This window comes from Trichechus manatus, unplaced genomic scaffold (genome assembly GCF_000243295.1).
Source record: "Trichechus manatus latirostris isolate Lorelei unplaced genomic scaffold, TriManLat1.0 scaffold00065, whole genome shotgun sequence".
NCBI classification, from domain to species: Eukaryota; Metazoa; Chordata; class Mammalia; order Sirenia; family Trichechidae; genus Trichechus; species Trichechus manatus.
This window is the reverse complement of record NW_004444001.1, coordinates 645907-659495: the sequence shown is the minus strand read 5'-3', so window position 1 is coordinate 659495 and position 13589 is coordinate 645907. Positions and strand designations below refer to the sequence as shown.

The window sequence follows — 13589 nt, the reverse complement described above, 5'->3', positions numbered from 1 at the left end:
GACATAGCCTCTTCAACTCTCCTCCTCAGAATAGCCTGCCTACCTGCAGGCTGAGCACTTTCTCCTTTCCTCCAATGGTAAGTCTGCTGCGGCTAGTTTTCTAGCTGATCTGCCCATGACTGGCTGTGCAAGTTCAATTCAGTGAGAAAGAAATAAGGAGTCATTTTAGCTGCTGCCCAAGTCATTCTCCATGCCAGCTTTACTGGCAATAAAGTGCACATTTGGATCTTTATTTGACTCCTATATCTATTGCTCTTTTATCTACTGAGAGGCAGGCTAGGATTAATCAGTACCCTACAGATCCCAATAATCACAATTTATTATTAAATGTTTATTTACCATCCCGCATAGTGGTTAAATAAGGGCTAGGGCTTTGGAAGTAGACTATTCGGATTTTCATTCCAGTTCTGCCACTTAATAGCTGTATAATCTTGATAAAGTTAATTAAATTCACTTGGTCTCATATGAAATGAGGATAATGTTTATATCCTATCTGAAGAATGTAAGATTAAATGGGATAGCTTTTGTAGTGGATTTACCAAGGATTTGGGCCATGATAAATCTCAAATATTAGATATTATTAATACAGTCTGCCTTTCCCATTTGTCTGTAAGTGAGGGCAGGAAGCATATCTGTTTTATTCACCACTGTATCAATCATACATGACTTAGCATAATGCCTGGCACATGGTATATTCTCAATAAATGTTTAGCAAAAGTATAACTTTATAATACAGCTATCTCAAAACATGAAATAAAAGACTTCAACCTTATCATGTTTCTCAATTTTTATAAATTCAATAGCATCCAGCAAGAAACTGATACTAATAATGCTAAAAATTAACATTTATTGCTAGGCACTGTTTTTAGATCTTTACATATATGAACACCTTTATCACAACCTTGTGAAAAGATGTTATAATATCCCTAGTTTACAGATAAGAAGTCTGAGGCACAAAATAGTTAAGTAACAATGTGCTCAGGGTATAAAACAGAAAATGGTAGAGCTGGGATTCAAATCCAGGTGGTATGTCTCAAGCATGAACTCTTAATCACTATACCATAGTGGAAAGGCAAGTTCAACTTTGCTAATAGTTTAGTGCATTTTAAATATATTCTAATTGTATTGACTCCATCTCTTTTCTAAAACGCTCCCTACTGTAATTAATTGTACTTCATACGGGAAAAGGTTTTCATGAAATCTTACATTGAACTCAGCATAGTATTAATGAGAAGTATTTAATAACAAAGAACTTTCACTGTGTATACATTACTTTAATAAGGGGATGGATATTTTCAATCTCTGAAGTTCTACTATTCCCTGTGAGTCTAAAACACTAAGGGAGCCAATGATGCATTATCTCTCACAAATACCAAAATATCACTTCACAAGTATTTACCAAAATATCTCCTTCATGAAATTCTTTGTGTATACAAAAGAAACATTAAACATAGTACTTGATATCACAGAACTCACCATTCAATTGGGATGATGAAACATACATGAAGCGAACAATGCCCAACAATATACAACTATATATAGACAGTTCACTACTTTCAAAAAGGCTGTGTTCAAAAGATGTGCTTTTATAAATGTTCACTACAGCCTAGCTCACGAGAACAAAACCAGAAACTTCCTAAACGTTCAATAATATGGTATGGTGAATTAACAAGAATCTTCACATACTTATATGTACATGTTTATTATACAATGGTAAAAAGCAACAAGTTTCAGAACTATAGAATGGTCTATTTGTGGGGAAAAAGTGTATACTCATATACATATATACACATACAGAAGAAATATATTCCAGACATTTAAAATTTTTGTTTTTTATTTTATATTTCTATCCTCTAATTTTTTAAATAAGCTTATATTTTTTAATAGTCATTAGAAAACTTAAACGCGTAAGTCGTCTGTATTGTTCTGCCACCCTAAAAAAACATAACAAAAAAGGCACTCTTCATATTATAAAAGCAACAACCAGTGAAAATATTTATAATCCCACAACTTTAATAAAACCACTATTAACAATTATATTTCCTTCAAACAACACTTGCATGGCTATAATCATAGTACATAAGTAAATAAATTTTTATCCTCCATCCCTAAACCATAAGCATTTTCCATTTTACTAAGCAGTTTTTCAAATTTGTCATTTATAATAATTTCATCAAATATCTGTACCATAATCTACTCAATTGTTCTCTTATTGATGGGCATTAGGGCCATTCTGTTCATTCACACATAAACATACTATATATAACACTACAATGGACATCTTCATGCACACTGCTTCTTCCACAATTGTATGATTTCCTTAGGCAAATTTTTACTTCACAGGATACATACTCCCACCCTTTAAAACATATTTTACTTGCAAAAGAGAACAAGGAGTAATTGTTCAGAGAAACTGTTATGTGTTTATTAGTAAGGAAAATATGATCCATTCCTACTACTATCTCTTCAAACATTTAACTGCTCTGACCAACTCTCCTGTTTTTACCACTAATCAAAGCAGTATTTGGAGGCGGGTGGATATTATGGATTGAATTGTGTTAAGTCCTGGCCCCTGTAACTGTGAACGTGATCCTGTTTGGAAACAGAGTTTTTCTTTTATGTCAATGAGGTCAAGCCAGAGTAGGATGGGTCGTAAACCTAATCACTTCTGAGTTATAAAAAGAGGAGAATGGACACAGAAGGAAGACAGGGGGAAGACAGACAACAAAGGTGGATGCATCCAAAAGCCCAGGAACACCAAGAATTTCCGAGAGACACCAGTAACTAGGAGAGAGGCACACAGAAAGAATCCATACATCCAAGACCCTGATTTGGACTTTTAGAACTGTGAGAAAATAAATTTCTGTTCTTTAAAGCCACCCACTTGTGGTATTTTTTGTTACAGCAGTACTAGTATATTACTGTTAGGTGCCGTCGAGTCAATTCCAACTCATAGCAACCCAGTGTGACATAGGAGAACTGTCCCATAGGGTTTCCTAGGCTGTAATCTTTATGGAAGCAGATCACCAGTTCTTTCTCCCATGGAGCCGCTGGGTGGGTTCGAACTGCCAACCTTTCAATCAGCAGCTGAACACTTAACCATTGTGCCACCAGGGCTCCTTACTAGCATACTAAGACAGGGGAAATCACGTATTTCATCCTCAATTGCACATTGTAATTCCCCAAAGCAGAAATTTTTAATTATTAAAAAGAAAAAAAATCAATTCATAAAACCAATTGAATGCTCAGAGGAGTGAAAAATTCAAATTTATTGGATAACTGATTTATGCCACATATCCCTTGGATATGGTTTAATCCTTGTAATAATTCTGGGAGTTAGTTTTATTTGTGGCCTCCATCATCTACCTTCAGATGCCTAAGTGGATCAATCAGTCTTACCATGCCTTTATCAAAACACTCCTGGTTTTCTTCAACCTTTTCCAACTACTATTCCACAGTTCCTTAATAACTGGCTCCTCCTCTTCCATCTGTCTATAGGACACAAGAGTCTGCCAGGGCATAAGCCAAGGCCTTTGTCTTCTCTCCTCACACACACCTTAGAAACTTCACTCTCCATTCGGCCTCAGCTTTCCTGTTTTTCTAGCACTGGTGGCTCAGTGGTTAAGAGCTGGGCTGCTAAGCAAAAGGTCTGCAGTTCGAAACCACCAGATGCTCCACAGGAGAAAAATGTGGCAGTCTGCTTGCGTAAAGATTGTTGTTGTTAGGTGCTGTGGAGTCAGTTCCAACTCATAGCAACCCTATATACAACAGAAGGAAACACGGCTCAGTCCTTTGCCATCCTCACAACCATTGCTATGTTTGAGCCCACTGCCACAGCCACAGTGTCAATCCATCTTGTTGCGGGTCTTCCTCTTTTTCACTAACCCTCTACTTTACCAAGCATGATGCCCTTCTCCAGGGACTGATCCGTCCTGATATCATGTCCAAAGTACGTGAGATGAAGTCTTGCTATCCTCACTTCTAACGAGCATTCTGCCTGTACTTTTTTCAAGACAGATTTATTCATTCTTCTGGCAGTCCATGGTATGTTCATTATTCTTCACCAATACCATAATTCAAAAGCATCAATTCCTCTTTATAAATTTACTTTTTAATATTTACTATCCAAAATAAGAAACCAAGGGTCTGAAATATTATAACTCACTCAAGGTCATATAACTAGTATGCAGTTGTGATTCAAATCCAGATCTGTCTATTCCAATGCTCAGTGTTTTTCCAGAATGCCAAGCTGGTCTCAGGAATAATGACAACCTAGGATCAGCTATGGTTTTGCCTTTATAATAATGATTCACCCACTAGAACTGCCAGTTGGGAAGACTCCTTTGAAGTACATTTTAAAAACTAGAGCCACAAGTAAAACCTTGTTTTCACCAACAACATCATAAAATGGAATTATCTTTATGATGCAGGTTTCCAAACCAAAATTCAGGATACATGGCTTAACAAGTTTTTTTCCACGACTATAAATTCACATGAAGCCTTCCAAAGTTATAACATTCATGTTTTATAAAATCACTGATACGGTAAAAAAATAAAATTATAGGAAAAGAAATAAAAATTCACTAATAGTAATATTATACCAGAGGAACCCTGGTGGCACAGTGATTTAGTGCTGGGCTGCTAACCTAAGTTGGCAGTTTGAATCCGTCAGCCACTCTGCAGGAGAAAGATGTAGCAGTCTGCTTCCATAAAAATTACAACCTTGGAAACCATGGGGGCAGTTCTACTCTGTCCTATAGGGTTGCTATGAGTCGGAACTGACTCAAAGGCAACGGATTTAGTATTAGAATAGTAGGATGGCATTTTTGTCATTCATTTATTGCTAACTGAATCCAATGCCTAGCACATAATAATATTCACTAAATAAAGTTAAATATTTTGTTACACATTCTAATTGCCCCCCCCCAAAAAAAAAAAAAAACTTGGTTTACTTGATTTTTAAAAAAAATTTTATTGTGGTAAAATACATATAACAAAAAATTTGCCATTTCAACCATTTGTGTCAGTGACATCAATTACATTCACCAAGTTGCGCAGCCATCACCACTACCCATTTCCAAAAGTTTTTCATCACCCCAAACAGAAACTGAGTACCCCTTAAGCAATAACTCCCCATTTCCCCTTCTCTCCAGCTGTTGATCACTAAAAATCTTTCGTGTCTATGTATTTTCCCGCTCTAGATATTTCGTGTAAGTGGGGTTACACATATTCCATTGTATGTATATACCACATTTTGTATAACCATTCATCTGGTGATGGACACTTGAGTGGTTTCCATCTGTTGGCTATTGTGAATAACAATGCTATGAACACTGGCATACAAGTAACTGAGACCCTGCTTTCAATTCTTTTGGGTATATATCTTAAGAGTGGAATTGCTGGGTCATATGGTAATTCTATGTTTAACTTTTTGAGGAACTGCCAAACTGTTTTCCACAGCAGCTGCACCATTTTAACATTCCCACCAACGATGCACAGGAGTTTCAATTTCTCCACATCCTCACCAACACTGGTTATTTTCTGTTTTTCTGATAATAGCCAGGGTGAAGTGGTATTTCATTGTGTTTTGATTTGCATTTCCCTAGTGACTAATGACTGAGCATCTTTTCATGTGCTTATTGGCTATTTGTGTATCTTCTTTGGAGAAATGTCTATTCAAGTACTTAGTCCATTTTGTCTTGTTGAGTTGTAGAAGTTCTTTATATATTCTGGATATTAAACTCTCAACAGATATATGGTTCCCAAATATTTTCTCCCATTCTGTAGGTTGTCTTGTCACTTTCTAGATAAAGATCTTTGATGCACGAAAGGATTTAATTTTGATGAAGTACAATTTATCTATTTTGTCTTCTGTTTGTATTTTTGGTGTCATATCTAAGAATCCATTATAAAAACAAGGCCTTGAAGCTTTACCTCTATGGTTTTAGTTTTTATATTTAGGTCATTGACCCATTTTGAGTTAATTTTCATATATGGTGTGACATATTTACTTGATTCTTAATATATTCTAATATAATTTTATTTTATTTAACTTCTAAATTGATTTACGTATGCTGAAATTTATTCCACTATGGATTTAAACCAGCTTGCATTTGTATATACACAACCTGACAAAACAGTAAGTGATTAAGAGAAAATAAAAATAAGACAAATTAGAAAGCCTATATGCGTGAAGGAGCCCTGGTGGCACAGTGGTTAAGTGCTGGGCTGCTAACCCCAAGTTTGGCAGTTCAAACCTACCAGCCATTCAGCAAGAGAAAGATGTGGCAATCTGCTTCTGTAAAGATTTACAGCCTTAGAAATCCTATGGGGCAGTTCTACTCTGACCTACTGGGTAGCTATGAGTCAGAATTGACTTGATGGCAATGGGTTTTATATGGGTAAGGTTAGCACACAAATGTATACCATGAAGTCCGTTCTAAATACCCGTTAGAGGTGGGCCTCAAATTTGACTTCGAGTCCACTAAAGTCATCGCAAAGAGAACACAACCAGTTTGGACATGAGTCACAGGAGCCCTATAATGAAAACAAACCAGCTACTCAAGAGAACTGAAGACAGGCATAATTATTCCTGTAATATAGCCAGAAAAAGTTCTTGGGCATCATCATGAACGGGACACTGTATAATGTGGTGAAAATATTCTAATCAACATCCTTACAAAAACATAATAGTGAACTTCAGCTGATTCTTTTCTTAGAGGATCCCTCAGTGTAGGCTGTTGTCATAAAGCCAAAATACAATTTTTTATCAGTGGGCGGGGGGGGGTATGTTATTAAAAAAAAATAACATGGTGTGCTGTTCGCTGACAGAATAACAGGAAATCTCAAGTGTGTTTAACAGAAATAGATAATAAGCTCCGTATTTTTCAGGCAATCCTCCAAAGATCATTTCTATAAACCGAGCTCTGATTACTGCTGTTAGGTGTCATTGAGTCGGCTCTGACTCACGGCAACTCTGTGTACAACAGAACAAAACACTGCCCAGTCCTGCACCATCCTCACAACTGTTGCTATGTTTGAGTCCACTGCTACAGCCACTGTGTCAATCCATCTTGTTGACCGTCTTCCTCTTTTTCAATGACCCTCTACTTTACCAAGCATGATTTCCTTCTCTAGGGACTGGTCCTTCCCGATGACATGTTCAAAGTACGTGAAACGAAGTCTTGCCATCCTCGCTTCTAAGGAGTATTCTGGCTGCACTTCTTCCAAGACAGATTTGTTTGTTCTTCTGGTAGTCCATGGTATATTCAATATTCTTCACAACACCATAATTCAAAGCCATCAATTCTTCTTCTGTCTTCCTTATTCATTGTCCACTTTTCACATGCATATGAAGTGACTGAAATACCATGGCTTGGGTCAGGCGCACCTTAGTCCTCAAAGTGACATCTTTGCTTTTTAACATTTTAAAGAGGTCTTTTGCAGCAGAGAGCTCTTGATAGGTATAGAGATATAGGGAGTTTGTGTCTATGCTCTACAGCTGGCACTTGGCTGGCAGATTTCCTATACTGCAAAGTGAAGGGCAGATCAGTATGCTTTAACAGTAAGCTGAGTTGGTGGATAGAGGAGGGGAGACAACCTCTTAAGAAAGATGAGGTACTCGTCTAACCAGGACAAGTACTTGAATAGTAGGTCACACCACCTCCAGAAAGAGACAGAACTTGAGAGAACAAATGACTGAACCAGGATTTTCCTCAAAAAATAATTTGGGTCTTCTTTCAAGAGAATGAAGAATGAGCAATCATCTGGCAAGTCTTCTGATGAATTTGTAGGGATCATAAGTTATTTTATAGCTTCTTTCAATGGTCATGGATGGCTTCTTTAATCCCCAAAAGATGTCAATAAGCAAACATAAGCCCGCAAAGATGATCAAGAAAACAAAACAATTTTTATTTAGTTTTGGAAATTAATGGACATATTTAAATATATTCAAATCTATAGTTACACTGAATTAGCAAATTCTCATTGTTGTTGTGTGCTGTCGAGTCAATTATGACTCACAGTGATCCTACAGGACACAGTAGAACTGCCACATCTGATTTCCAACGCTATAAATCTTTACGGAAGCAGACTGCCACATCTTTCTTCCATGGAGTGGCTGGTGGGTTCGAACCGCCGACCTTTCGGTTAGCAGCCAAGTGCTTAACTACTGCACCACCAGGGCTCCTTAGTACATCAAATTCATTAAAATATCTAACTGGGAAGAAATACCACATTTTTGCAAATAAAGCACCCACATGTGCCCACACAATAACACGCGGCATAGCTCGCTTACGAAAATAACAAGGAGGGGTTGTACAGTTGACAAACGTATAATGTGCACATTACAGGCATAAAATATAGTAACCTGCCAAAAAAAAAAAAATGCAAAAACTTGTCCAGATTACACAATTTGAGGCTTTTTCCAACTGAATCAGGTTAATTAATAATGGCCTTCAAATCTGCCTTCTAAATAACTAATTTAGACTACTAACTTTGAATTTTTTCTTTATCTATTTAACACCTGATAGAAATTTTAATAAATACCCTACTAGAAATATTATTCTGCACATCTCTCACCCTAATCTATAGAAATGTGTTTTTGTTCCTTCTAAATTCAGATAAATGTGCAAGTATCACTGTAGTTCTGATGCTGATTTTCTATCCCTCTGTTTTAAATATAACATCATGAAAATAAAAAGCAACTTTCTGCAAAAACTGGAAGTTTTTATTCAGGAACCTCAAAAAACTGTCTTTAGAGTAGCGAGGAATTTAAAATTGACTCTTAACACTCAAAAACATCTGACACTTGAAACACTGTTAGCCTTCTTTCAATATCTCCATTAACTCTCAAAAACCTTGTTTTAATGTCTACCGAACACTTTGATTTTAAAAAATGATTTCATACTCTATTTGCACTGTATATAGTATTTTCAAATGGAAGTTAATTTCTTACAGTAAAACGTTCACATCCACAGGAAGAACATCAGATGTAATTAACACAATGGTTACAAGTAGATGCAATACAAGCAATCCTCAGTTTTCCAGTTTCTAAAATTCTTCTCAAAGAGCCTTCAAGCCTAAATGAGATTTGAAAAACCTTATCAATAGGGAAGTAGCCCAGAATGGAGAAAACAGTCATTTAATTGATCACTTACTTTGCCTTACAAATTTACGGTTCAAGAACTTTAATGCAAATTCAGTATTTTCATAAAAATCTCATACAGACAGGAAAAAGTAATTGTGATAAGATTTATTAGGAACATTAGCCATGGGCCTGGGACTCAGAAAATGGCAGCACACATGCCAGATACTTACCATTCCTCATTTGGCTCAATTCCTACTGCAAAAGCTTCTAAATTACTACAGCAAAAATGTTTTTCACAGCTGCTTCAGTTTTCACTAGGATTGATGAAAATTTATATTCAAACAATGTGGAAATTCACTTAGATATGCAATCTAAAAATCCAAAACCATGTTGTGATTAAAATGTGAAATGCCATTAATCTTTATCTGCTACAAGTTCCATTTGAAAATAGAATGATTTTATATTTCTTCACTGAAGCTTTAAAAGTTACGTGGGTGTCAGTTAACATATTTCTTTGATTGCAAATGTGAAATGATATACTTCTCCATCAAGAGCAATGGTTATCCCGTATTGTTGCAAAAATATTACATGTGGATTACTTTATTTCTCTTAAAAGGGATTATTTTCCAAAGCCTCATTAGAATGTTATCACTATGGGTACATTTTCTCTACTTTTGTGTGCTTGAAAATTTCAATAACAAATGTTTTTGAATAGCTATCCCTTAATTTTTAAACTCCTTTCAAGCAAATCTGAAATATTAGACTAACCACATAGGGACACTATGAGTCGGAATCGACTTGAAGGCAATTGGTCTGGTTTTATATATTGCACTGTAACAATTTAGTATTACCATCAATCAATTTTGCCTTGCTGCTACAATTAAAAGGCTTTTTTAAAATAGTAATAGTATTCATAGGTTTCCTATTCAGAAAAACCAGTTGCCGTCAAGTCCAACTCATGGTGACCCAATGTGTGCAGAGTAGAACTGTGCTCCATAGCATTTTTGATGGCTGATTTTTTAGAAGTAGATCACCAGGCCTTTCTTCCAAGCCACCTCTGGGTGAACTCAAACCTCTAACCTTTTGGTTAGCAGCTAAGAGTGTTAACTGTCTTCACCACCCATGAACTCCCCTATCCAGAAAAGCACCCTACATACATATGCTATAAACATGACTATAGATGTACATGGCAGGTGTTAATGTGTCTTCACAAGTTTTGGTATTTTTTCAGTCGGTAACTATCAGCCTTATATGTGTATTTTTATGGTAATACTTCGTGGCCTAAACAACATTTATTATAGTTTCTGTGGGTCAGGAATTCGTGTATGGTTTAGTTGGGTAGTTTTGGTTTGCAGTCTCTCATGAGGCTACAGTCAAGACGTTGGCCGAAGGCTTGACTGAGGCTGGTAGATCCACTTCAAAGATGGCTCACTGTTGGCAGGAAGCCTCAGTTCCTCACTGTGTCAGCCTCTCCATAGGGCTGCTTCAGTGTCTTCTGAACATGGCAGCTGACTTCCCTTGAGGCAGCGGTTCTCAACAGAGTGTGATTTTGCCAACCCCCCACCCCCACCCCGGGGGGGAACATTTGGCAATGTCTGGAGACATTTTTGGCTGTCACAACTTGGGGGAGGGGTGCTACTGTCATCTAGTGGGTAAAGGCCAGGGATGCTACTAAGTATACTATAATGTACAGGACAACCCCACAACAAAGAGTTATCTGCCCCAAATATCAATAGTGTTGAGGCTGAGAAACCTTGCTTTAGAGCAATTGATTCCAGAGGAAGAGCAAAACAGAAGCCACAATGTCTTTTATACCCTACCCTCAGAAGTCACACTCCATCATATCTGCCACAGTCTATACATTAGAGAAGTCTCCAAGTACAGTCCTCACTCAGGGAAGGGGAATTAAGCTCCACCTCTTGAAAGGGGGAATATGAAACAATCTATGGCCATATTCTGAAGACATTACACTTAGCAACTGGATTCTTCTACCAAAATACTGCAATTTCTGAGATATTTCACTTAGTCATGGGAATACTAGATAAGAATCTTACCGCCCTAGAAATTGCTAAAATTCCATTTAACAAAGCTACTGTTGCATTCTAGTGAATTGTCTCTGCTTGCAGTATCTTGATCTTGACAAATTCTATTAAGCGTAAACATACTCAGTGTGATATAGAGAAGACTGAGTTCTAGTTTTGGTTCTGGCACTTCCTAGCAGGTGACCTTGGCCAAAGCTTCTATGAGCCTGTTCCCAAATCAATAAAATAGAATGTCACCTGCCCTGCTTAACTCACAGTGCTGTTCTAAGGCTCAGAGAAGTTAACTATGTGAAAGTACTTTGTAAACTATAAAAAACCGGCAGTTATAAATAGTCCAAGTTGAAATGAACATACTCTTGTAAGATCAATCAGTGGTCAGTGCTGTATCTGCAGTTTCTAGCATCAGGCTTATCACATAGGAAATGCTCAAATATGTTTAGACTTACTCTCAAATTTCAGGTTGAGTATATCTCTGAAATGACAGTACAACAGGGAAAATTATTAAATTATAATTGAGGGACCAAATCCTTGATCATTTGTTGTCATGTTATAGATAACTAAAAGATAGTTTCTACAAGCTAAGACGCACATTTATTCAACAATTATTATATCAGAAGAAAGAACTACTACAATCAGCAACATAATTTAGTGAACACTTAAGACACTAAACTGTCTAATGTATTATTCTTTTATGTGTTTGCTTCCCAATATAGATTGTGAGGGAGAACAGAAGCTATTGTTTTTGTTTTTTTTATCCTCAGAACGTAGCTCAGTGCCTGCCACATAACGCAAGATTAATAAATACATACCAAAGCAAATAGTTCTAACCTCACGGAACTGAGAGATCTAGCTGGGGAGTCAGGATGAACAGACACACACCCACACACACAATTAAAATACTGAAGACTTTCATAAAGCATCAAATTTGCTTCCTCTAATCCATTCTGCACACTCCAGCCAGACTAATCTTAATACTTCCTTCCTACTTCACAACTAAGAAACTGAAACAGCTTTCTATAGCCTAGAAGTGGTCCTAGCTGCAAATCAGAATCACTTGCAGACTTTTTTAAAATGCAGTTGCTCAAGTCCCACTCCACACCTAATTCTTAATTTCTGCAGGTAGGACCCAAGCATCTGCATATTTTAAAGCCCCATAAGAGAGTGTGAAGTACAACCAGAACAAGAACCACAATTGGGTTCACCCTATCTGAGATGTTCCTCCTGTTAGGCCAGGGTTCTTCTTGTATCTATTAGTTAGGTTTTCTCCTGTTCTCTAAAAATGTTCCCTTGCCTTCTCTCTAAATACTACTACCCATTCTTCAAAATAATCTTCAAATTCTTCTTCCTTCATGAAATCATTCTAACCAGGGTAGCCCTCAAGGTCGTCAGGTCTCTACACAAATCAATACCTTTTTATATGCACAGTTCACTAATATTTTATGTTTATTAATTTTGTCTCCTTAACTATTAAAAATTTTTTAAACATTTCTTTTATACACTGGTGGGCATTTAACACTGTCTGATGAATAATTGGCAGATTTCCTTCACTACAATAAACCTAAAACATAAATATGAGTATTATATATACATATACATTTCAGACTTTCAAAATTATGTTGCCTTAATATCTAGAGTTATAAAAGTTTTCAGATAATTGGTTTTTTCCCTGAGTGTAATTTTCATGACCACGATCACTCATCAGTACTAACAGTAAGCTTCCTTCAAATATTAGCTTATGTACTTAAGGCTGAACCACGCAAGTATACAACAACAAATCCATTCCAAGGGAAGATCATACATTTCTGAGAGCCTCTTCAAGAAGTGTGTAGGAAAGTAATCAAGGAAAAGCATAATACATTGCATTTCAATAGTCCTGGAATCTAAAGGGTTTGATGTTCTTGAGATTAGGTTTCAAAGTACAAATTTGGAAGTACATAGGCAAAGCAATTGTGGAGACTGAATCAGGTAATGAATTCAAAAGAAAAAGGCACAGGAAGAGGAAAGAGAATTTAAGGCTGGATTATGGAGGAGGAAGAAATTTGATCAAAGAATGAAATTAGGGAAACACAAGGAAAAATCAGAACAGCAGGTTACTGGAAGGAAGTATTAAAAAGATATAAAGCAGAACTTTAAATATAAAAATTTATATATTGTGACACTAAAATTAGTCACTGACTCCACACCCATGTTTACTGCAGCATTATTCACAATAGCAAAAAGATGGAAACAACCTCAGTGTCCATCAACAGATGAATGGATAAACTAATTATGGTACACACACAGAATGAAATACAATGCAACGATAAACAACAATGATGAATCTGCAAAACATCTCACAACATGGATGAATCTGGAGGGCATTATGCTGAGTGAAATAAGTCAATCACAAAAGGACAAATATTGTATGAGACCACTATTATAAAAACCAAGAGAAGGCTTACACACAGAAGAAAAACAAT

At 36.5% G+C, this 13589-nt stretch overlaps 1 protein-coding gene across 4 annotated transcripts in view; it reads right to left on the bottom strand.

The window, feature by feature from the left end:
* MAPK14 (mitogen-activated protein kinase 14) overlaps positions 1-13367 on the bottom strand; it is a 72655-nt gene extending 59288 nt beyond the window's left edge. The window contains exons 1-3 of one of the 4 annotated variants that reach the window (XM_023734133.1): positions 11485-13367; positions 9319-9402; positions 8957-9080 (exon numbers count right to left, since the gene is read on the bottom strand). The gene's annotated coding sequence lies outside the window, so the exon portion shown is untranslated. Of the gene's footprint in view, positions 1-8956; positions 10676-11484 lie in introns of those variants that run through there. The other 3 variants (XM_023734132.1, XM_023734134.1, XM_004379401.3) reach the window with 3 other exon arrangements.
* Between the last annotated feature and the right edge of the window lie 222 nt (positions 13368-13589).